The 26694-nt window shown below is 39.1% G+C and overlaps 1 protein-coding gene across 2 annotated transcripts in view; it reads right to left on the minus strand.

Annotated features, from left to right (window-relative positions):
• The window catches only part of LOC121395372 (nucleolar RNA helicase 2-B-like), an 89808-nt gene that overhangs the window by 44733 nt on the left and 18381 nt on the right, over positions 1-26694 (minus strand). The window lies entirely within an intron of this gene.

The following is a 26694-nucleotide window of genomic DNA, read 5'->3' on the forward strand; positions in this document are numbered from 1 at the left end:
CCGCATATCATCTCTGCCGAATAGAACCTTGTAAACAAAGAAAAAATGATTAACTCCAGAAAGATTACTCTATAAGATATGTGTTTCCTAAGACTTGACTAACAAATGATCAATGTTTATTGGTTATTAGCCAAGCTGCAAACTTTACCCAATTTTTTTTTCTATTTCCCCCCCCATGGGTTTAATTGGTATAAAAGTATTTCTTGGTGATATTACACAAGTACAATTTACCACATGTGCCACTTACTGGACTCTCTCCCTTTCCAGCCATCCGTTGTCCAATTTGTCTTCAAGGCTTCCCCGTCGCCTCGGATTCTTTGTAAGGAGCTAAAGTTTGAAAAGGCAATTATTTTCAAACCACCGATTTTAAACTCGCTAGAAAAACACACCAATAAAACCACTACAAATGATCCATAGGTTTGCAGTATAGTTATTCACTTTGCTGATTGTTGGAATTGAACTGAAAACAGTCATTGAGTCGGGGACAGGCTTTTATTATACATTATGGAACATGGCGCTTTAGAAAGTAACATAAAATTCTTGTAGCTCATTCATGTTGTTGTATACCCCTTTAAGAATGCAAAGGCACTAAAAAAAGGTTTTAAGTAAGACAACGCATAAACACATTTGTGTTACAATACTGTACCTCTATCCCACTGTTGCTACCCACCTTTTCCAGAAGATCTATTAGATCATCATCCAGCCATTGAGGTATTACAAGCTCACCCAAGGTGATGATTTCAATGAGTCTTGCTCTGTCGTCGCTGTAAAACAGGGCCTCTCCACTGGCCAAGTCACAGATGGTGATCCCAAGAGACCACCAGTCGACCGCTGCATTGTATTCTACTCCTTGTAGGATCTTGAACAGAAAGATAAGTTATTACTTAAGGGCAAACATGCAGGCATATTCACAGATACAAAAACAAATCAATCTAAATAAAGTTCAAGTGCTTAATTGTATAACATGTAGGTATATATGTCTTTGATAGAGGTGAGCTAGATACAGTCCTTTTGTCCTTGCCATATTCTCCTTTACTATTTATTTTTTCTTGGTTTCTACTGTAAATATACTGTAATTCCATGTCTTACCTCCGGGGCCATGTATGCCAGAGTTCCGTGCTCGCCAGTGATGGTATCATCTTTAAAGACATTTTGTACAGCCAGGCCGAAGTCTGAAATCCTAGCATGGCCTTTGTGATCCAACAAGATGTTGAGGGGTTTGATGTCTCTGTAATAAAGAGATTAAAGGAGTTACACTACACACAAGAAGAAGGCAAGGGCGGCTGAATTGCAGAGCAACCTGAGTGTGGCCTCTGCTGTAGAATGTTACAGAGATGAAGAAATCTATACTGACCGATGGATGATCCCCTTGCTGTGCAGGAACTGCAGGCCGCATATCATCTCTGCCGAATAGAATCTTTTAAACAAAGAAAAAATGATTAACTCCAGAAAGATTACTCTATAAGATATGTGTTTCCTAAGACTTGACTAACAAATGATCAATGTTTATTGGTTATTAGCCAAGCTGCAAATTTTTTTTTTCTATTTCCCCCCCCATAGGTTTAATTGGTATAAAAGTATTTCTTAGTGATATTACACAAGTACAATTTACCACATGTGCCACTTACTGGACTCTCTCCCTTTCCAGCCATCCGTTGTCCAATTCGTCTTCAAGGCTTCCCCGTCGCCTCGGATTCTTTGTAAGGAGCTAAAGTTTGAAACGGCAATTATTTTCAAACCACCGATTTTAAACTCCCTAAAAAAACACACCAATAAAACTACTACAAATGATTCATAGGTTTGCAGGATAGTTATTCACATTGCTGATTGTTGGAATTGAACTGAAAACAGTCATTGAGTCGGGGACAGGCTTTTATTATACATTATGGAACATGGCGCTTTAGAAAGGAACATAAAATTCCTGTAGCTCATTCATGTTGTTGTATACCCTTTAAGAATGCAAAAGCGATAAAAAAGGTTTTAAGTAAGACAAGGCATAAACACATTTGTGTTACAATACTGTACGTCTATCCCACTGTTGCTACCCACCTTTTCCAGAAGATCTATTAGATCATCATCCAGCCATTGAGGTATTACAAGCTCACCCAAGGTGATCATTTCAATGAGTGTTGCTCTGTCGTCGCTGTAAAACAGGGCCTCTCCACTGGCCAAGTCACAGATGGTGATCCCAAGAGACCACCAGTTCGAGCCTGCTGCCTTGTATTCTACTCCTGTATGGATTTGGAAACAGAAAAGATAAGTTATTATTCGGCAACATGGCAAGGCATATTCCAGATACAAAAAATCATCTACTAAGTTCAAGTGCTTATTGTTACATGTAGGGTATATTGGTTTGATAGAGGTGAGCTAGATACAGTCCTTTTGTCTTGCCATATTCTCTTTATTTTATTTTTTTTGGTTATCTACTGTAAATAACTATGTATTCATGGTTCTTACTCCGGGGCCTATGTATGCAGAGTTCGTGTCGCCAGTGGGTGGTATTCATATTTAAAGCATTTTGTACGCAGGTCCGGAAGTCTGAAATCCTAGCATGGCTTTGTGCATCCAAAGATAGTTGAGGGGTTTGGAATTGTCTTGTAATAAAGAGATTAAGGGAGGTTAAACCTCACCAAGAAGAAGGCAAGGCGGACTGATTGCAGAGCAACCTGAGTGGTGGCTCTGCTGTAGATGTTTACAGAGATGAAGAAATCTATACTCGACGATGGTGGAGTCCTTGCTGTGCAAGGGGAATGCAGGCCGCATATATCTGCGAATGATCTTTTAACAAGTTGAGAGAGATTACAGCTGCAGCAATGACTGACAGTCAGCTGAGTAGGCCAAAACGCAGTTAGGCTGCCACCAGAGTCCGCTGGCGTAACGGCTTGTTTCTTGTAAGAAATCACGTGACTTGTTTAAAGGACAGGATGTGGGAAGGCTTTCTCTCAGAGTTTGTGTTGCTTTATGTAGATTTCTCTTGTATAAACTTCTGTTGTCCGCTTCAGCTTTGTTTTCAAGCTTGGAATATAGAGAAATATATAGATTATATTAAAATATTTATTAGATACGATCTTTCATCCATACATCAGGAGTTCAATCAGCTGCCCTCCAGCTCTTGTTACCTGACACTCAAGACAAGCATTCTGGAGTGAGGTTATTTAAGGATCAGCAGGTTTCATTTTCATATCCCTGAATATTTAAACCCCCCCCCAAACCCTTAGCTATGACTCTTCTCTCTGCTCTTCTGATTTTTCCATCGGTCTCCCTCCCCCGATTTCTCCATCTGTTCTCCTCTCTTTCTCGATTTTTATTCATCTCTCTCTCTCTTCCCCCCCGATTTTCCATTCTGTTCTCTCTCTCTGCTTTCTCAGATTGCCTATCTGTCTCTCTCTCTGCTTGCTCTGATTATTTCCATCTCGCCCTCTCCCAATTCTCTCTCTCGCTCTTCTCCCCCAATTTCTCCATCTGTGTCTCTTCTGCTTTCTCCGATTTTTTTCAGCTGTCTCTCCCTCCTCCGATTTTTCCAAGCTGTGTCTTCTCTCTGCTTATCTCTGATTTTTCCCATCTCCCATCATTATCTCTCATCTCCTCCTCCCAATGTTTAAATCAGTCTCTCTGTCTCCCTCCCCGAATTTTCATCAGTCTCGCTCTCTTTCTCCGATTTTTTTCATCTGTCTCTCCCTCCCAATTTTCCATCTGTTTCTCTCTGCTTTCTCCAACTTTTTACATCTCCACTCTCTGTCTCCTTCCCCATTTTTCCTATCTGATCCCCCATTAAGCAGCAGTCCTGTCTGCTTTTGCACTGAATTCTAGCTATCTGATAACAGAGCATTCTTCCTAGTGCTGCACAACCCTATCTGAAATCCCCAATCGGAGACGTGGGTGTGAGGAGCCTCCTGAGTTACAGAGCTTACCCCAGCCAGCAAGGTCTGGTGCAGTTTACACTTTCTTTTGGACTTTATTATTTAACGCTACAACTGGGATAATTGGAGAGAAAGATGTCATGCTCGTGTAAAAGTGGAACAAAGACTTTAGGTGTTGGAAAAAAAAAGTCCCAAAAGAACCATAAAGAAAAGTCTTTGCAAAAGCCAAGAAAACTTCATGTGATAGTTGTGTTAATGAAGCAAAGATGAAAAATGATGGAGATAACACATCAGCAGAAGGTCTGATCAAAAAGCCAATATGGAGATTTGCCTGGTGCAAGCTCCCCCTGGAAAATCCCATTGGAGAAAAGCAGTGGATTCCAGCAGCCCCAAAGTGTTTCAGAAGTCGCGATGTGTGCTAAGTACCCTTTTGGCAGTGTTCCTCAGTAACGCAGAGGTCGGCGACATAAGTATCTGAGGCCCAGCAGAAGGAGGGAGCTCCGGTGCTAGTGCTGCAGGAAAAGGACAAGATGGCTATCCTCCGCAGAGCAGCAGCAAGTTGAGGCTTCAGGTGAGACTCTAGAACTGCAGCTCCAGGCCACATTGTCACACCAACAACACTGAGACAAACATGTGAGGAAGTGACTAGCAGGGAGGCAAGCGTGAAGATAGTGCCTGCTAAACATATGGCAAGGCTGAGCGCTGTTTGGCCAGTGCTTGTGCAGTGCAGAGGGGGCGCTGGTGGCACAGAGGAGACCAGGACTGGGGCACGGGTTAGTGGAGCACTGGCTAATGGACTCTTCTAATTGGACTAGTAGTGAACACACTGTAATACCTTACACACTTGATCACTCAGATCTATGGAACTTTAAGTAATAGGAGAAACAATTAATCTTTTGAAAAAACATTGAGAGAACTTTTCAAATGTTAAATCTGCTAAGGGACATTTCAGAGCTCAAGGCATTCAGGAACTGGCAGAAATGAATAAAAGAAACTGGAGGAGTGGTGAAAACGTATGAGCTTTGTTATTAGTATTAAACCAGGAGGAGGTGTATAAAAATACAAGGAACGGTTTAAACAAATGTCAGTGGAGGGAAAAAGACCTTTGAATCCTCATATTTGGATTTTGTGCTGAATGAAGGTGGGGGGGAATCAGAGTGATAATGGTGCAAATAATTTGTCTGAAACAAACGAAAAGGAAAGGAATGAAAATGTTTTTGTTTAACAACAAGGAATGTGCCAGTCTTCTGAAGGGAATGTAAATGAGGGGGAGGGGGAGGGGGAGACACAAGCTGCTGAGAATGAAGCAACTAGTGTTTACCTGAGGAAACAACACAACAATTTCTCAAAATGGAGTTGATCCTGAACAAGGTAAAACAGGATAGTAGTCTTTCTGGGGGAAAAGGAATTTTTTGCAAGGCAGGAGAGATCATTCATGATGGGCTCACTTTCAAAAGGAGAAATGTGGTTAAAATCAAATGGGAAGGGAGAAAAGGAGAAATCACCAGGTAGCTCGCTATGTGTGTAAAAACTTATCAAACAATCAATGGGATTTACTCCTGCAGATGTTTTGCTTTCTGTAAATGTGTCAGATATTGATTTTGAAATAAGTTTCATAGTTGTCTCAAGGTTTAGACAGATTTTGGAATTTATATCAAGATAAAAAGACATCCTCAGCATGGGAAGGCTTCAGGGCGAGTCCAGTCTCAAAACCAGCAAGTAAAACAGTAACAATGCTTTTGTAAGAATGAGTCTGTCCCTCCTGCTGATGTGTTAGTCTGGTTAAAGAGACAATGCCAATGTTTTGACGCCTTTAAAACTGTATATAATGAGGAAGGATTTTGGGTGGTGGGTTGGAAGGCTCAAGTGAGGCTAAATGTGCAAAACAACATGACACAGCATCTCCCAAATTCATTTTTTATAGGCAGAAAAGGGGTGTTTGCTTTTTATCCAGGGCAGCCCCGTCAATGTTATAAGTGTGGATCAAGGAGGCATTTGGCGGGAGACTGTACAATAAAGATGTGCACATTGTGTGGGGCCCAGGGACATGTCAACAAAGACTGCGAGAATGTGAGGTGTAACCTGTGTGCGGAACTGGGTCATACACCCGTGATTGTCCTAATGCCTGGCACAATATTGTTAAACTTTGCCCAAGAATAGAGGAGGAAATATTTCAGGAAGATGTAACAGAAGAAAGGCGGGAGGAGGAGGGAACAATGAGGTTGCCCCCTGTCAAAGTAAAGAAACCACAAGGCAGAAAGTACTGTTACATCAGTGCAGGGAAGGGGGGATGACTGGAAGGTGGCAGGAAAAAAGGCAGGAAAAAAAGCAGGTAAATGATCTTTGAAAGTGAAATCAAAACTTCAAACCAGATTTGAATTGCCCTCAGGAAAGTCATGGGGGGATTTGGCAGAGGAGGAAGAGGAATTGAGAAGGATTGGTGAAGAGAAAAAAGGGATGAAGGGAACAAAAAGGAGGTAAAAAAGAGAGTCAAGGAAAGGTCAATTAAAAGAATGTGGTACCCCCAGCAGTGGTTTGGGCAAAAGAAAGAAAGATTCTGTATTAGAATCTGAGGGTCCATCAAATGTGGAAAAAGGAATTGTGGAGGAGCAAGGGAAGAAAAGGAAAGGAAGGATAGATAGTGAGGAAGAGTGGGAGTCCATTGATGAGGAGGATCTCCTGGTGGAGGGGGAGTCGTTGGGGGGCATGGGGAAACCCCAGTATAAAAGACATGCCGAACACAATCCTGTGGCGAACAACTAACTCTCCAAGATGCCTGAACAAATAATTAAATTTAGTACTATAAATGTGTGTAGTATTAAAAATGTTAAAAAAAGACGGGAAGTGTTTAGTAACTTGGAGAAAGAAGAAAATGACATTTATTTTTTGCAAGAAACAAGACTAACCAATAAGATAGAGATTTTTAATGCAAAAAGGGACTGGCAGTTGGGTCCATCATTTTGGTCCATAGCAGAGGAAACAGCAGGGGGGGTGGGAATTCTTTTTAAGGGATTCTCAGACATTAAGGTTAAGAGATTTTTAGAGCTTAAAGTGGGTAGATGTATTTTAATAGATGTAAATATAAAAGGAGAAAGTTACAGACTTATAAATATTTATGCCCCTCATGCAGTGATAGAAAGAAAAGATCTGTTAGAAGAAATAAAACAATACTTGTGTGTTTCTAGCCAAGTCATTTGGGCTGGTGATTTTAACCAGACCTTAAATCCAGGAGATAGAACTGGGAGATATAACAAATATGAAGGTGCTTTCTTGTTGGGTATAATTAAGCAGGCGGGTTATATTGATGTGGCTACTTGGGGAGGGAGGAAAGCGGTACATACATACTTTTGCTCCAATAGAAGTAGTCGTATCGATATGATATTTGTAAAGGAAGGGGAGGTCTTCTCTGATGTGAAGGAATCATCAGTAGATTTCTCAGATCATTTAATGTTATCCTTTACAGTGGGAACATCAGATCTTCCCAAGAGAGGCAAAGGACTGTGGAGGCTGGGAATTGGGTCTCTTAAAGAAGCAGCAGAGGATGGCTCTTTTAAGGTGTTTTTTGAAGCCTTGTGGTCAAAATTCTTTTTCTTTGATTCTGTGGTACACTGGTTGGGAGGAAGCAAAAAAAGAAATCCGAACTTTCTTCACAAAACTATCTGTTAAACGGGAGGGTTTAAGATCTAAAACATACCAGTCTCTGAGGAAGAAGTTGGAAACCTTAATTTCGGCCGGGGTGGTGGGGGAAAAATTGCCCGGTTGAAATATCTGATTAGGCAGCATCAGTACAGTCGCAAGGACTCTATGATTCTGGAGAGAGATTTTGGGGCAAAAAACTCCCCTGATCCTTTTCAGAATTGTAGAGAGACCTTTAAGAAAAAGCAGGTGACTGGCCTTATTGACTCCGAGGGAGTTATACAGAAATCCAGGGAGGGTATCCTCGGGGTTGTAAGGTCGTACTATGCTGATCTGTTCAGAAGTAAAACTTTGGAGAGGGGAAAGGACTGAAAACTTTTTAAAGGCGACCCCAGGACCTGATACAGTAAATTTGGACTTTTCCCCATTGACAGCAAATATTGAGGAGGAAGAGGTGGCGGGTGCGATTGATAAAATGCACAACAAAAAAGCTCCAGGGCCTGATGGGCTAACAGCAGAGTTTTATAAGACCTTTAAATCGCTGTTAGTCCCAGTGTTAGTTAAGATCTTTAATGAATGTTTGGAGAGGGGTATGCCTGAGTCAATGAGGTGTTCTTCTTTAATTTTGCTGTCAAAGGGGAAGGATGATGAGAAGGTTGAGAACTGGAGGCCAATTGCCCTTCTCAATTCTGACAGAAAGATTCTGGCGCGGATTCTTTTTTCACGTTTGATTTTGTTTTCTGGCACTTTATTATCGTCCTGTCAGTTCTGCACGGTGAAGGGGCGGAGCATCTTCGGGGCCCTCCTTACTTTAAGGGAAGCCTTGGAGTCATGCAAAGCTCATGGGTGGGGCAAATACCTGTTGTCTTTGGATCAAACTAAAGCTTTTGATAAGGTTAACCATGACTATCTATGGGCTGTTTTGTCTAAATACGGCATCCCAGGCAAATTCATTAGTTGGTTAAGGATTTTGTATGAAGGGGCAAAAAGCTTCCCACTGATTAATGGCTGGCAAGGTGAAACCTTTGATGTTGGGGCCGGGGTGCGGCAGGGCTGCCCTCTGAGTCCTCTTCTCTATGTATTTGCTCTGGATCCCTTCCTGAGGATGCTGGAGGAGAAGGGCTTGGAGGGGGTCTGTGTGCCCGGCGGGCAGCCACTCAGGTTTGTAGCCTACGCGGATGATGTGTCAGTGGTCATTTCTAAGCAGGCGGAGGTTGAGGTGATCACTGATTGTATCAGAAGCTACTCAAGGGCCTCTGGATCCTCAGTTAATCATGAAAAGTCGGAAGCTTTTTGGACTCTAGGAGGGGAACCGGATTTTCAGGCCGGAAATTTCCCAGTGGCCCCAGAGCAGGTTAAAATCTTGGGAGTAAAATTTGGAAGGGATGATAATAGCAGATTAAATTGGGGAAGAGAAAGTGGATGTTGGTTTGGCAAAAGTTCAGCGTTGGAGATCTTGGAAGCTGACCTATAGAGAAAGGGTTAATCTGATCAAGACCTTTTTGATCCCATTGTTTCTTTTTGTTGCTTATGTGTTTCCCTTGCCAGAATCTCTCTATGCTCGGGTTTACAGTTTGTTTTTCCAGATGCTCTGGGGGAGTAGGCTGAACCCGGTAAAAAGAGGGGTAACATTCCTACAGAAGAAAGAGGGAGGTCTAGGGATGGTTTGTCCAATTGCCTTCTTTGGCACCATTTTTCTTAAATTCAATTTTGGGAATCTGGGTCAAAGGACGTGTTCTCTGTGGGAAAACTGTGTCAGATCCTGGGTTTCGCCTTTTATCAGAGACTGGGTGGAGGGCGGTAGAGTGAAGGGGGTCCGGATCAGGGGAGGTGGTTTTCCGCAACATATTGCGTTAGGTTTAAAATTGTTGAAAAAGTGGGGTTTAGGTTTCAATGATATTGAAAACTTATCAAGAAAACAGTTGTATGAACAAGTGCTTAGCTCCTTTTTTGTTGTCTCTTTGAGTCCAAAAGATTGCCCTGTAAAAGTCATGGGGGAATGCATTAAGTTTTTGAATGGAAAAAGACTCCCAGAAAAAATGTTTGATAACGCATGGTTGGCCCTACAGGGGAAGTTATTTGTAAGGGGAAATTTAAGTTATCTAAGTGCAGTAAATAGTTTATGCCCCTGGGACTGTGGAAAAGAAGAAACAGTAGATCATTTCTTATTAGAATGTTCAGTCTCAAAAGCCCTTTATGATCAAGTTTTAACAACTTTGGGAATCAATAATTTCTGTAGAAACACTTACGGGGAAAGAGCCTATGGAATTGTAACTAATGACCATCCTCTGGATAAAGAGACCCTCTTTGTTATTTTCTCAGTTGTTCGATATTTCTTATGGATGAGGAGATGTGGTAAAACTTTTGGGAGAGAAGAAGGATCTATAGATTTGACAACCAAAAAGATTTTGAAAGAATTATACCTGATAAAATTGAAAGAAATAAATATCAATAAAGAAAACAATAAATTGTGGAGGGGGGTAGATTTTTCATGGGAAAAAACTATGGATTTTTGAATATGTATCTGTTGTATGTTTTGATTTGTTTGTTATGACATTTTGATTTTGTTTATTGTTATTGTTCATATTTTTAATAAAAATCCCTATCTGATCCCTATTGTAAGCAGCAGTCCTGTCCTGCTTTATGGCAGCTGAGATTATGGCAGATGCTCACCTTGCCTCATGGCCATGGGCGTAACTACAGAGGAAGCAGACCCTGTGGCTGCAGGGGGGCCCAGAGGTATAGGGGGCCCCATGAGGTCCTCATTATTGAGCGATCTCAACATATACTGGTAAAACAGGGCAACCTTTGGATATGTTGGGGGCCCTAAAATTAATTTGCTGTGGGGCCCAGTAATAACTAGTTATGCCATTGCTCATGGCAGGAACGGCCCTGCCTTTATATAGAGTTGCCCTGTGGTTTTCCTCCTAAAGCTGCCACCCTAGACCCTCAATCCTGCCTTGTCACATAACATAAGACTATTGGAGAGATCCCCAGATGTAGAATTTGGTGTGTAGAATGCTTTGGCCTTGTATCTGGCAGGGTTTCTAAGTCATTGGGCATAAAGCAATGGTCTTACTTGCCTTCAGGCCTTGATTTGTGGTGCAGCCACAAAGACATGGGCCTACGGCAGCAAGATTTAAGGGGCAGCATGCAGCCCAGTTGGAATCTAAGAAGCACTAGGGATGCACAGGGTCAGACTGGGGGCTCGGGGCCCACCGGGACTGCTGTCCAGGGGCCCCCCTCCGGCCCCCCTAGTGTGACGCACAGGTTTGCTCAAATCTAATTATATAGAGAGGGGTTCTGGCCCTGATGGGGGCCCATGAGGGTCGGGACCCCCCAGGTTCCGACACTGGGGATGCATATTCCTGTACACATAATCCCCAGTACTCCGGCGCATGTGCACAGTCACATGCAAATTATTGAAAAATATTTTGACATGCATCAATTTTGACGTGCGTTAAATTTTTTTTGTCGCAGCAGATTTTTCACTGGCAAATTTTTGCCGCAGTTTCACAAATTAGTTTGCGGTTGGTGAAACTTGGAAATTTGCCTTGAATCCATGCCTGACATATTTATTCACCCATCACTAGTCAGCAGTAGTCAGTCTCCAAACAATCCTTCCTTCTTTTGGCCGTACCTTAATCACCTTAAATGTGTATTCCTGGGATGAGTTAATAGGGCAAAGTAAAAAATAGTTGCACCACTGGCATGTAAACAACTAAGCAATGCTCATTGTTACTGCTTAAATATAAAATATACAGATATCCTAAACTCAAATCCCAGTAATGACTTCATTTTGCCCCAGTAATTCATCCCAGGAATAACACAACAGTTAATAGTGCTGCTCCAGCAGAATTCTGCACTGGAATCCCTTTTTCAAAAGAGCAAATGGATTTTTTTATATTTAATTTTGAAATCTCACATAGGGCTAGACATGTCTCCCAGGTGTCCCCAGTCATGTGACTTGTGCTCTGATAAACTTCAGTCACTCTTTACTGCTGTACTGCAAGTTGGAGTGATATCCCCCCCCCAGCAGCCAAACAACAGAACAATGGGAAGGTAACGAGATAGCAGCTCCCTAACACAAGATAACAGCTGCCTGGTAGATATAAGAACAGCAGTGGGGGATGTGTGCTGTAGTTTACCATGTGCTAAATTGGGAAAGTGCCTCACGAGGAAACTTCGGGCAACTTCGGAAAATGAAGCAATCGGAATGCCTTCCCCCAGGCGTTTTTCATTCTAGCAGGTGGAAGGCAGCAGAAGGCAGTTCAGGGAGATTAGTCACCACCAAAGAAGAGGAGATTTGTCGCCGGACGACTAACCCCCCCAAATCTGCCTGTGTGTCCTGACCCTAAATCCATTTGCCTCTTCTCTCTGCGGTACTGTGGTATGAAGAGGTGAACAATGTAGAGTCTGAGTCTCAGTGTGATCAAAACTGTGATTTACAGGTGTGAACAAAACAGGGATTTATAGCCTGAATCTGAGGTGGAACAATGCAGGGGCCAGTTAATCTCAGTACCAGCACAATGTAAATTCTACACAACATACAGACACAGCAGCCAGACTTTAATGGGGGCCATACCAGGGGTCAGTTGGATAGCATTGTTCTAAGTACATCTGACCTTGGTTGCCAAAGACAGCTCATTTGCATTTGAAACAACAAGGGTTTAATGGCAGAGACACACTCTCAGAATCGGGGGGAGATTTAGTCACACAGCACTTGGATCGCTTCGTTTTTCGAAGTCGCCAACAGTTTCCACGGAAAACAAAGTGCTCCGAGTGCTATCCCACTGGCAATTTACATAGCCGACAGGAAGGCAGGGGAAAGCAGTTCGGGGAGATTAGTTGACCAATGAAGAGGAGATTTGACGCTGGGCGATTAATCTCCCCAAATCTGAGCGTGTGTCTCTGCCCTAATAATGTAAAAAGGTTCACACCTAGGACATTTGTTGTAGGAAAGGGTAGAGAATAGTGATGGGCGAATCTGTCTTGATTCGCTTTGCCGCAAAATTCACAAAACGGCGTAAAAAATGCAAAACAGTGAAAAATTCGCGAAAAGCATTTGATGTCAATGGGCGGTATAATAATTTTGATACAGAACAATTTTGACCCGAGCTACAATTTTTATACGCATGACTATTTTGTCCAAATGCATTAAAGGGGTTGTTCACCTTTGAGATAACTGTTAGTATGATGTAGAGAGTGATATTCTGAGACAATTTGCAATTGGTTTTCATTTTTTATTATTTGCAGTTTTAGAGTTATTTAGCTTTTTATTCAGAAGCTCTCCAGTTTGCAGTTTCAGCAATCTGGTTGCTATGGTCCTTATTCCCCTAGCAACCATGCACTGATTTGAATATGAGACTGTTGTATGAATAGGAGAGACCTGAATAGAAAGACGAGTAATAAAAAGTAGCAACAACAATACACTTGTAGCCTTACAGAACATTTGTTTTTAGATCCCTATTTGAAAGCTGGAAAGAGTCAGACTAAGAAAGCAAATAATTAAAAAAATATAAACAAAATAATGAAGACCAATTGAAAAGTTGCTTAGAATCGGCCATTCTATAACATTCTTATGGTTATGGAGTGCTAATTCCTGCATTCTTTACCATTGGGCTCTGTAGCCTAATGGGTTAGGTATTGGTTTTTGAAACAGAGGGTCATGACTTCAGACCTATAGCTAATTTCATGCAAAATGATTTACATACCCTAAAATTTCAAATTCAATATTATATGTCATTAAACATAAATAGTAAACACTAAAAACTGTTTTATAGCATATAATATTGAATTTGACATTTTAGGGAATGTAAATAATTTTGCATAAAGTCAGCTATAGGTCTTGAACTCATGACCCTCTGTTTCAAAAACCAATACCTAAACCATTAGGCTACAGAGCCCAATGCTAACTAAAGCAGGAATTAGCACTCCATAACCATCCTACAGTTGAACACAACCTAAGTGACAAAACGATTTTGCAAATCATCCAGACTGTGGCACACAATAGTAACAGAAGTTGGAGGAATTTTGCAAGTTTCCCAGACCGAAATCAATACATTTATGTGATTTACTTTTCTGCATACGAAGCAGTTTGCCGATGTCAAGTTCTTCCTATTAAGGGCTAAGTGTATCATGCGCCACCTGGTGTTCATTTTCAGTAATGCAGTTGAAAGAATTTTTTATTGTTCGTCAAGGCAACGTGAGGAACTGCATATAGCGCACATAGCGCATGTATCCCATTTAGTTACAGCGCGCCAGACACACAAACCAGGCTGCCTCTATCTGTATAGTACAGCTTCTTCTCTATGGTCAGTGAGCCCTAATGAACATTGTCTGTCACTTCAAACCTATTGTCCTTCATGACCTGTCTCATATTTTAGGAATTTTCTTCCCGACCCTAAGATGTTTATATCTCCTATATCAATGAAATAACGATTTACTGACATTCACACTAAAGTTCCCACTACCTCTGCAGTCACACTCCCGTCTCTTACACCTACAGCCACTACTCAACTAAAAAGAACAGTTTCAATAAACTGAAAAACATTTTATTAATGCGTTCTTAAAATGGACAAAATCGTCTTCTGCTCTTAGGCCGGCTCCATTTTTGATGATAAGATTTTTCAGGCCTGCAACATTTTATTAATGCGTTTTTAAGTGGATGAAATCGTCTTCTGCTCTTAGGCCGGCAACATTTTTGCTGTTCAGATCTTTTAGGCCCTGCAACATTTTAATGCGTTCTTAATATGGACGAAATCGTCTTTTGCTCTTAGGCCGGCTCCATTTTTGCAGGTAACATCCTTCAGGCCCTGCAACATTTTATCAATGCGTTCTTAATATGGACGAAAACTTCTTCTGCTCTTATGCCGGCTCCATTTTTGCAGGTAAGATCTTTTAGGCCCTGCAACTTTTTATCAATGAGTTCTTAATATGGACGAAATCGTGTTCTGCCCTTAGGCTGGCTCCATTTTCGCTGGTAACATCTTTCAGGCCCTGCAACATAAAGTACATTGCTTATAGTAAATACCAACAACTTCAGGCATAATATTTATTAACTACATGGTTGCTTCACATCTCCCCATACTTCTTGTCTTCTTTTCACCCTCCCTTTATACCTCCACATAACAGATCACAAACCCATATGTATTATAAGGAATAATGTTCCTCTTCTCCAAAAATATGATATAATATGGTAATATGATATATTGACATAAATATACTATATATTATTACAGAACCCTTTGGTGCCTTTGAATATCATAGAGGACACTTACTCATTTCTATTCTGACTTGAATAGTTGGCTTGTTCCAAGTAAAGAATCCTAAAATGAAAAATAACAGTTAGGGCATAATACACATTCTAATAACTAGTCTGTTTTATTTTCATATAATTCAGAAGAGGCATGAATATGTTGTTAATGATATCCTCATAAATGGTGCTGAGTTATATCATCAGCTATAATCAGCACTTAATGATAAAAAATGTTGTCATGTGACTTACTAAAATTTGCGTACAAGTATGAGACCTATTATCCAGAATGCTTGGGACCCAGGGTGTTCCAGATAATGGATCTTTCTATAATTTAGACCTTCATACCTTAAGTCTACTAGAAAATCATGTATTGATATTGATTTTAAATATTGATTTTAATTAACATTAATTAAACCCAATAGGCTGGGTTTGCCTCCAATAAGGATTAATTATATCTTAGTTTGGATCAAGTACAAGCTACTGTTTTATTATTACAGAGAAAATGGAAATCATTTTAAAAAAATTGTATAAAATTTAGTCTATGGGAGATGGATTTCCTGTAATTTGGAGCTTTCTAGGTAACAGGTTTTCAGATAACGGATCTGTATTATAAAAAATAATGAGGATATTAAGGGGCAGATGTATGAAGGGTCGAATATCGAGGGTTAATCAACCCTCGATATTCGACTAGGAACTAAAATCGTTCGACTTCGAATATCGAAGTCGAACGATTTAGCGCAATTCCTGCGATCGAACGATCGAAGGATTATTCCTTCGATCGAACGCTTAAATCCTTCGAATCAAACGATTCGAAGGATTTTAATCCAACGATCGAAGGAATATCCTTCGATCAAAAAATCTCAGGCAAGCCTATGGGGACCTTCCCCATAGGCTAACATTGACTTCGGTAGCTTTTAGCTGCCGAAGTAGGGGGTCGAAGTTTTTCTTAAAGAGACAGTACTTCGACTATCGAATGGTCGAATAGTCTAACGATTTTTAGTTGGAATCGTTCGATTCGTAGTCGTAGTCGAAGGTCGAAGTAGCCCATTCGATGGTCGAAGTAGCCCAAAAAACACTTCGAAATTCGACGTTTTTTTAATTCGAATCCTTCACTCGAGCTTCATGAATCGGCCCCTAATTGTCATTTTGGGGTTCTATTCCTTTAAAATAGATATAGACAAAAACATTGTACCATTGTTTAGGCATTGCTTGTCTTTCTTCCATCTGCCAGTGTGATTTCGAGGGGCTGAGAAAGAAAGAAATTATAGTTTCAGTAAAAATCCCAAAATAATGATAAAATGGGAATAAAGTTTATAACCATTCCATTGATCTAAACAAGGGTGTTGCCCTACTGTGTTAGATGTAATCTGGTATTGTGTAAAGTAGATGCAAACATTAACATGGGGCTACATTTATTTGCCCTCTAGATTGCCCTAAATATCTGCTATCCACATATAAAATTCAAGATATCAGGGGTTCCTAATATCATACTAATTTAAGTTTCACAGACCAACATATAGAACATTCATGGTAACTACTTCCTCTGCTTCACATTAACCCTTAAAACACAAAAACGTAAAATATCTCACCACGGTTCCAAGAATGTTGCCTCTCTCTCTTCCACTTTGGGGGGAAATCTTCAAAGGCTAAAAATCACAAGATAGTAATGAATTGTGAATAAATGTTATTTTTGCATATAGCTTGATTTATGCACGTTGTGTCCAAGAACATTATAGTATCAACTGGTACAGGCATGGGAATTCTTGGGACCTGGGGTTTTGTGGATATATTATTATATAGCATGTTTTTCCATTCACCCTGCAGAGCTTACATTCCCATTTCTCAATTAATAGTATATGCTCTCTAGGGCTTTATCAAGTTTATCTACCCCCTGTATTATTGGCTTGAACCTCATGCAAACACAGGGACAGCATATAATCCCTGTACAGAGAGTAGTAGTCAGTAGTTACATAGTCAGAGTCAAGCCAAGGATTACAGCGCTGCAAGTCAACAATTCCAATCCCAATACCACCAGTTCCAACAGTTATGTGTATAGGACGGGGTCATAGAGCATTAACGTCCATAATATTGAAACGTCAAGCTTTCAAATGTTTTTAGATTCTTGAAAGAAAGTGAACTGTGAATTATTAACAGCCAACAACTTACTTATTTTTCTCCTTTTAGCCATCTCGCCTCTTTCATCCATTTTCTTAGGCATGCCGTCTCTTTCATCTATATTGATGTTGTCTAGAAGACAAAGAAGATAAATATATATATATATATATATATATATATATATATATATATATATGTATATTTAGAGAAATACAATGACCTATATAAGCTGACCAATAGAGTAAAGCTTGAACTGCCACACACTGTAGGGTCACTATTATAAAAAGCTAATTTACATGAGTGTAATCATGCTTGGGCGCAAAACCCCAAAAAACAAATGATAACATACAGACTACCTGCAGAAGGTTTTAGGGATCAAACGCAGAACCCTCAAATTTAGTAATAGCAATCAATGTGGTGCTATGTAGTAGTCAGTGTCATTGTTAACAGAATATCTTCTATAATATGATGTATTTTACAACTATGGGGTCATTTACTATGCAGAATGCAGTGTGCAAACAAAAATGCCACAATCGGCCACTTTTTTGCGATTTGCACACTGTGTTCTGCCTCAACGGAATGGCCACAGGCCTCAACACTCTGGTAAATATGGGGAGGGCACTTCTTTGCAGGACTGGATATACTTGTAACTACAGAATGATACTTGTATAAATCTATTAATCCCCAACTTTGTTACGTGGCAAGAGAAGGCCCTGACCTTAAAGTCAAGCTTAAAACAATCTAAATAGTAAAAAATGTAAAGACTAACGAAAAGCCTACCCATTTTTCTTTTTCTGTTCACAGGCCCATAGTCTGCTTTGGTGGTATCTAGTAGGAAAATATAGATATAATTAATTTAAAGAGCTCAGTACACTTGGCATACAATATAAATATCAATATGTACATGGCAGGGTATAATAATGGTATAACTTACTAGCAGTTGGGCGACGTGACTCATCTTTTTTCCACCTTGGAATGATATTGACAGGCCCATTGTCTGCTTTGGTGGTATCTAGTAGGAAAATATAGATATAATTAATTTAAAGAGCTCAGTACACTTGGCATACAATATAAATATCAATATGTACATGGAAGGGTATAATAATGGTATAACTTACTAGCAGTTGGGCGACGTGACTCATCTTTTTTCCACCTTGGGGTGACATTGACAGGCCCATTGTCTGCTTTGGTGGTATCTTGTAGGAAAATATAGATATAATTAATTTTATGAGCTCAATGTACTTGGCATATAATATAAATATCATTATGTACATGGAAGGGTATAATAATGGTATAACTTACCAGCAATTGGGGGCTCTAACTCTCCTTCTTTCAAACTTGGCATGACATTTTGTTTGACTGGATAAAAAGAAATATTTTTCATAAAAATCATAGGATAATGATAAAATTGGAATTATAGTTGTAAAGATAAGCATCTAACAGGGTATAGTGTCAATGGTATAGGCACATGGGCAGTGAATTTAAATGCAATTCCCATTACAGCTCACTGGGGTACCACAAGCCTACACTGACATTGTCCCTATAGACAGATCAATGAAATTCCACTTACCAAAAACAAAAGTTGGGCGCCGCAACTTGGGCTTCCACAGTCGAGTGGTGTTCTGCAAGACTGGGAAAACATATTTATTATAAAGACCATATTATAATGACGAGAGAAATATTATTTTATATAAACACAACGTAATTTGTATTTCTTTCACCCTCATTCAGATTATCTGGCCAGGATCCCAGGACAACCAATCAGATCACTAGCAGCCAGTTGAAAAAGGATTGGTTGCTATGGGTTAATGCCAGGGTGCAAATTTGCCCAACATTAATTAATGACAAACATAGGGCCAAAAGCACTTGATGGAAGGGCAGCCTGGTGGCGCTTTAAGATGATATTTAGGGTGTCTATCTGCTGTTTTTTTTAATTGGCAAAAGTGCAGCTTATGGGATAATTAGGACTAATTGGACACTTCTGGATATTCTTGATATTCTTGTTATAAGGGAAAGGGGATGTGAAACTAAAAATTTCAAAACCCACATTTACATTTGAAAAAAATAAATCTTACTGATTGTTTTCTTTTCAACAGCCCCTTTGTCTTCTGATTTAGTGGAATCTAGAATGGAGAAATGTACAGAGATACTTTAACCTTTATAAGCTCAGCACATAAAATACAAAGAGGGTTATGAGATATTAGAAGCAAATATTACTCTAGTTCTTATCACCTATAGCAACCAATAAACAGGTTGAATTTACTTGTCACACGTTTACCAGAAAACATCTCCTTGGATGCTGTTGTTTACTGCACTTGTGCAAGCTTTGTGCCTTTTATTACATATGGGGGGGAATATAGACACATTTATATGAATTTAATAAGGCCAATGATTTGAGAGGAAACTTCTTCCTGACCTTTCACCACCTAATGTCCCAGACCCACTAGAGTCAGTTTAATTGTTGGCTTGAAGGGATGATTTTAAGGGACAAAGTTGAAAACAAGGAACAGGTTATGTGAAAATGAGGAGATAATGAAAAAAAGGGAATAAATGTTATTAATGTATTTGAATTCACTAAGCACTGTAATCTCATTCCATTCGAGTTTTCCAGTGTCCCACATTGGCTGGGGCAAGCGCATCAACAGTACAGAACTCTAAAATCACTACAGTGCACATGTGTCCCTACTAGAAGTCACACCAGGGACACCTGGGAAGAAGAAGAAGATGGTGGCCTAGCACTTAGTGAACATTAAATAAAGCTGATGTGCCAGCCAGGGGTATTAGGTAGGTGAGTAAATTCACAGAAGTACTTAACAACTTGGCACCTTCCAGTAATAGTAATTATGAAATTATTAATAGCCAAAGCTTACCAGTGTTGCCTTTTGTTGGAAGGACATCTGGTTTCTCCATATCGATGTTATCTAGAAGTTAGAAATGTATAAAAAGTTAATGCTGTTTAGAAGCTGAACACACATGAAAAAAACTACCATCATACAATAAATACATACAGCATCAATGGTATATATAGAGAACCATGGGCAAGGGGGGAAAATGTAAACCCTATACTACAGACAGGGAGGTGCAAAACTTAGGGGTATATTTATCAAAGAGTGAAGTTAATAGTGAAGTTCCACAACTAGAGTGAAATTCCGCCACTTCCCATTCATTTCTATCGGGTTTTTAAAGGCGTATCAATCAAAGGGTGAAATTTCACTTTCACCCATTGATAAATACGCCTTTCAATATCCCATAGAAATGAATGGAGAGCTGCGGAATTTCACTCTAGTGGCGGAACTTCACTCTTTGATAAATTTACCCCTTTGACACAACCCCATATGCATAGGCCCCAATACATGTAACTATTTCAATAAATGGCATTTGAATAGTCCAAAAGTACAAATGAACCCACAGAACTCTTTCCTCATCAACTGGATCGTATGCTAAAGGATTAGACGAGCAAAGCACAATACATTAAATTATGTTTGGCTTTTTCTTATTTATAATAAAGATTCATACCTGTCTCAACTTCCTGCTCTTTTTCTTGAATCAGATCTTTAACAGATCCCGAGCTCCTAACTAAGGCTGGGTCTAAAAAAGAAAAAGTGAAAGAACCTTTGTATAACTGTATAACTAACCTTTGTACTAACTATACCTTTGTATAAAACATTTATATATACTTGTACAGGTATGGGACCTTATCCAGAACGCTCCGGACCTGGGGTGTTCCAGATAATGGATCTTTCTGTAATTTGGAACTTTATATATAAAGTCTACTAGAAAATCATGTGAACATTACATAAACCCAATAGGCTTGTTTTGCTTCCAATAAGGATTAATTATTATTAATTATAAATAAATTAATTATTGTTAGTTTGTATTAAGTGCAAGCTACAGATTTATTGTTACAGAGTAAAATGAAATCATTGTTAAAAATATGGATTATTTGGAAAAAATGGAGTCTGTGGGAGATGGACTTTCAATCATTTTTACCTTTCTGGATAACGGATCCTATACCTGTATATGTATAAATGTAGATATAATTATACCTGTTTTCTCATCATTCTCCTCCTCTTTCACTTTTAAATCTAGGAGATCCATTTCTGGTCTCTTGTCCTTTGCTGATAAAAAAAAGAGAGAAGGAAGGGTTGGTTTTCCTTTGATCTGACACCATATCAGCCACAGAGCCAAAAATAGTATTGAAACTGAAGCCATACAAATCTATACAAAGCTCTTTTCAGCAAATGATATTATGATTTCTACCTGATGATTCTCTTTCTGCCTTCTCTCCATCCCGAGACCTCCAAGACTTTATCAATGGAGCTTGATCTGTCAAGGAAAAGTTGAATAAAAGATTTTTAGTTGAATAAAAGTATGTTTATCTAAATTATTGGGGAAAAACTCCGGTTAAGAGATCCCATAATTGTATCTATAAATATAGATATAATTATACCTGAGTTTTTATCATTCTCCTCTTCTTCCACCTTCGAATTTGGGACATCAACTTTTGGTCTCCAGTCCTTTGCTGATAAAAAAAGGAGAAGGAAGTGTTAGCTCTCATTAGGTCTAACAGCATATCAGCCACAAAAGAAAAAGGAAAAAATCTTGAATATGAAGCCATACAAGTCTATACAAAGCACTTTTCAGCAAATAATATTATGATTTCTACCTGATGGTTCTATTCCTTTTGCCTCCTCTCCATTCTGAAGGTCCATCAGAGACCCCCAAGACCTCATCACTGGGGCTTGATCTGTTAAGGAAAAGTTGAATAAAAAATTTTTTAGTTGAATGAAAGTATGTTTATCTAAATTATGGGGGATAAGAGATCCCATACTTGTATATATAAATATAGATATAGTTATACCTAATGTATCATTGTCCCTCTCTTCCACCTCTGATGGTTCTTCTACCTCCTCTATGTCCCTAAGGTCCATCAGAGACCCCCAAGATCTCATCACTGGGGCCTGGTCTGTCAAGGAGAAATAGAGATACGGTTAGTCTTATCTGCCTTATAGTTAAAAGAAGAGTCCTCAAACTGCACTTAAAGATACTTCTCTGTATAAAGAGCATACTAATACACAGGTTAGCCAAATGTTGCAAACTAGGGTTGAACCCTAAACTGGATGCTGGGTTTGGTGCATCCCTACTTCGAGAAGCCAATTTTCTAAGACATTTTAATGATGTCATTGTATTATTCAAAAATCCCTTAAGTAACTAATAAAGTCCATTACCTAAATCTTTAAAATCCACAGTCTCCTCCTCAAGATTATACTCCATTCTCTTTCTAACATAGAAAAATAAAAGAAAGAATTTTTATTTGACAGTTATTAAATTCATACTTGTACTACACCATTATCTTATTTATGTACAGGTATGGCACCTGTTATCCAGAATGCACGGGACCTTCCCCATAAGGGTAAATATTAAATACACCCAGTAGGTTTGTTTTGCCTCCAATAATGATTCATTATATGTTCGTTGGGATCAAGTACAAGTTACTGTTTTATTATTAAAGGTATGGCACCTGTTATCCAGAATGCACGGGAACTTCCCCATAAGGGTAAATATTAAATAAACCCAGTAGGTTTGTTTTGCCTCCAATAATGATTAATTGTATGTTCGTTGGGATCAAGTACAAGTTACTGTTTTATTATTAAAGGTATGGGACCTGTTATCTAGAATGCTTGGGACCTGAGGTTTTTTGGATAACAGATCTTTCTGTAATTTGGATCTTCACAACTTAAGTCTATTAGAAAATCACGTACACATTAAATAAACCCAATAGTCTGGTTTTGCTTCCAATAAGGATTAATTATATCTCAGTTGGGATCAAGTACAAGCTACATTTTTATTACAGATAAAAAGGAAATCATTTTTAAATATTTGGAGTCTATGGGAAATAGCCTTTCCTTAATTTGGAACTTTCTGGATAATGAGTTTCTGGATACTGTACTGAGAAAAAGGAAATCATTTTTTAAAATGGGAATTATTTGATTAAAATGTAGTCTATGGGAGGTGGGCTTCCTTTAATTTGAATCTTTCTGGATAACAGGTTTCAGGATAATGGATCCTATACCTGTACAATAAATAGGTTTATATATTGAACATACATTGAATTACATACATAGCAACCAATAACTGATACAAGAGGTGGGGGCCCTGCCAAAAGAGTTTACAATCTAGAAGGTGAAGGTGTTAAGACACAAGGTGTGGGAATAGGTAAGATCAAAAGTAAGTGAGATGTACCATGGAGTATTGCATATTTTAGATGAATGCCCAGCCATGTCTTTGGGGCCCTTTTGTCTTCAGACCCCATGTCTTAGGCTTGCATGGCCTGTCGTGCAACATCTTGAGCTTCACAAGTTGCCAGACTTTTGGATAGAGGATCAAGTGGTTCTCCGTTTTAACATTGGGATTGGCTGTTCAGCACCTCCCAACTAAACAGGGGCGTAACTACAGAGGAAGCAGACTCCATGGCTGCAGGGAACCCAGGAGGTAAATGGTCCCATGAGTCCCTAATTCATATATAATTTCAATAAAAACTAGTAAAACAGTTTGGGGACCTCAAAAATAATGTATGTGGGGCCCAGTAATATCTAGTTTAACCTCTGCAACTAAAGATCTTTTACTAAACTCGATCTCAATGTGACACCGTTGTGCTCAGGCAGAAAATAGCTCAAATGCCTCATTCCCTGTCATTGCCTCCCCCAGAGTTTTATGGCAAACATATTGCCTCAGGAAGCTCAGTTAGTGATGGTGAAAATCTTGAGCCATAGGCCTTAAATGGGTTGTTCAGCTTTTAGTATGACGTTGAGCTTGCTATTCTGAGTTCATTTGTAATTGGTTTTAATTTTTTATTAGTTATTGGTGTTTGGGTTATTTTGCTTTTTATTCAGTAGCTCTCCTGTAATTTCAGCAATCTGGTTGCTAGGTTCCAAATTACCCTAGCAACTATGCATTGATTTGAATAAGAGACCGAAATTTGAATAGGAGATGCCCTGAATAGAAAGATGAGCAATAAAAAGGAGGAATAACAATACATTTGTAGCCTTACAGAGCATTTGTTTTAGATGAGGTCCATGACCCCCACTAAAGGTTATGGTAAAGGTGAACTTCCCCTTTAAAAACATACTGGTATTTGCTACTTTAATGGGGCAGAAAAGCAATGATTACATACATTACTAATGTACAATAATTCTATAGGCTGAGCAGCCAAAATGAACATGATCATGGGTAGGAAGCTGGAGGTTAATTGTATGTTTTATGTTTGGTGCAGCTAAATACATGCCCACCCCTAAACCTCATTGGTTATGTTCCCACCCGGGTATAAATGTACATGTTTATTGACTTGTTTGTTTTGTGTTTTGTGTGTGAGTGTCTATATCCATGCAGCTATCAACTGACACTCTCACTCAGGCCCATTGCTAAAGGCAGTTGGTTTAGCCGGTAACAACTGTAAGAAGGGCAGCACATCTCTATACAGACTGTAATCTAGGGATCTGTTCTAATAAGAAGCACATCTATATTAAAGGTTTGTCTAGAACTCAGGCTGAATAACTCCCTTTCCCTCCAGTAAAGCCTGATGTCCTTATAAAAAGCCTGCTTGGCATAGAGAGCAATAGGACAGGGCATTGCCTTTTTTCTTTCATAGTTCACAATTGTAACACATGAAAGTCCTTATTTCTCATGAAATCCACTGCTGAAGTGCAATAATAATGATATATCTAGCAGGGAGCACTAAGTGATAGTGATAGCGTGCCATGGCTACTTACAAATTGAAACAAAATTCTGATACTTATACTCAGACACTGAACCATGGAATAAGGGCTAAATATAGCGGTACCTTGTCATACTATAGGATATAATATTGTACATAAACTTACCTGAAATCTCTCCGAAAAACAAATCTCTCTCTCTCTCCAAAAACAAATCTCTCTCCAAAAAAACCAAAATATATATCTCTTTCCAAAAAACAAATCTCTCTCTCTCTTCAAAAAACAAAAACAAATCTCTCTCTCTCCAAAAAACAAAAACAAATCTCTCTCTCTCCAAAAAACAAATCTCTCTCTCTCTCCAAAAAACAAAAACAAATCTCTCTCTCTCCACACAACAAATCTCTCTCTCTCCACACAACAAATCTCTCTCTCTCCACACAACAAATCTCTCTCTCTCCACACAACAAATCTCTCTCTCTCCAAACAACAAATCTCTCTCTCTCCACACAACAAATCTCTCTCTCTCCAAAATAGCTCTTAATGGAAATGAGCCTTACACAGCACAAGATGTTATTCTTATTATGATGTCATCGGTCATCAGCCAATAGCAACAGAGCAGATGACTCACAAAGGTGTTATCCTTATTGTGATGTCATCTGTCTTCAGAGAATAGCAACGGAACATTTTTATTTAAAATTTTAAGAAATGGTGGAATCCTATACATAGGCCCACAGTGCTGTGTTATTGGAGGGGTTGTATTTTATATATACTTTTGGCTAAATAGGAGGTAAAGTAAATTTGGAATTTATATACAAGTATGGGACCTTTAATCCGGAATACTCAGGACATGAGGTTTTCTGGATAATAGATCTTTCCATAATTAGGATCTTAATACCTTGTCTACTTAAAAATAATTTACACATTAAATAAACCCAATGGGCTGGTTTTGCTTCCAATAAGGATTCATTTTCCAAATAATAGATCTCCCTGTATTTTGGATCTTCATACCTTAAGGGACAGATTTATCAAAGGTCGAGGTGAATTTTTGAATGAAAAAAATGTGAATTTCAAGCTATTTTTTGTGTACTTCGACTAGGGAATAGACCAAATTCGATTCAAATTTGAAAAAAATTAAAAAATCTGAATATCGAAATTTATCATGTACTGTCATGTACTGTCTTTTTAAAGATTCTACGTCGACCATTCGCCATCTAAAATGTTATTATGCCAGGTTCATCCTCATTAAAGAGGTGGTTCACCTTTGAGTTACCTTTTAGTATTCTCTAGAATATGTAAATCTAAGTAACTTTTCAATTGGCCTTGATTTTTTCTTTTTTATAGCTTTTTAATTATTTGCCTTCTTCTTCAGATTCTTTCCAGATTTCAACGGGGGTCACTGACCCCATCTAAAAACAAATGCTCTGTAAGGCTACACATTTATTGTTATTGCTACTTTTTGTTATTCATAGTTTTATCCAGGCCCTCTCCTATACTGTACATATTCCAGTCTCTTATTCAAATCAATTCATCGTTGCTAGGGCAAACTAGGCCCTAGCAACCAGACTGCTGAAATTGCAAGTTAGAAAGCTGCTGAAGAAAAAGGTCTCAGAATATCGCTCTCTACGTCATACTAAACATTAATTTAATGGTGAACAGAACAACCCCTTTCAAGTTATTTGGGGGAAGAGAGTAAATGATGCTGGTTGGCAGGCGAGGCCTCAGTGCTTATATACATATATATATATAGGTGAGGCCACTATGGGTGTCAGGCAAGGTGAAATATACTTGCTAGGTTTGACATATTCAGTGTAAGAGACAAATGTCCATTACAGTCCAGAAAAAAGACAGAAAGGCAGTTTCAGACTAAAGCAGATGGGATGGATACATATTAACATATTCCTTCATGTAAATAAACTAGACACACCCAGCAGCTCAGATTTCTGGTAGAGCGTGAAGCCCACCCTAATATCTTGTGTACTCCAAGGTAGGCCCTGATCTCCTCCCAAAATAGTGAGCCAGATATAGCTGCTAATAAACTAAACAGGAGAGATTGGGGAGTACATTTTTACTATAGGGATTTCACTTCACCAAGTCACTAAAATTGAATATACAG

Source organism: Xenopus laevis, chromosome 7L, assembly GCF_017654675.1.
Source record: "Xenopus laevis strain J_2021 chromosome 7L, Xenopus_laevis_v10.1, whole genome shotgun sequence".
Lineage (NCBI taxonomy): Eukaryota > Metazoa > Chordata > Amphibia > Anura > Pipidae > Xenopus > Xenopus laevis.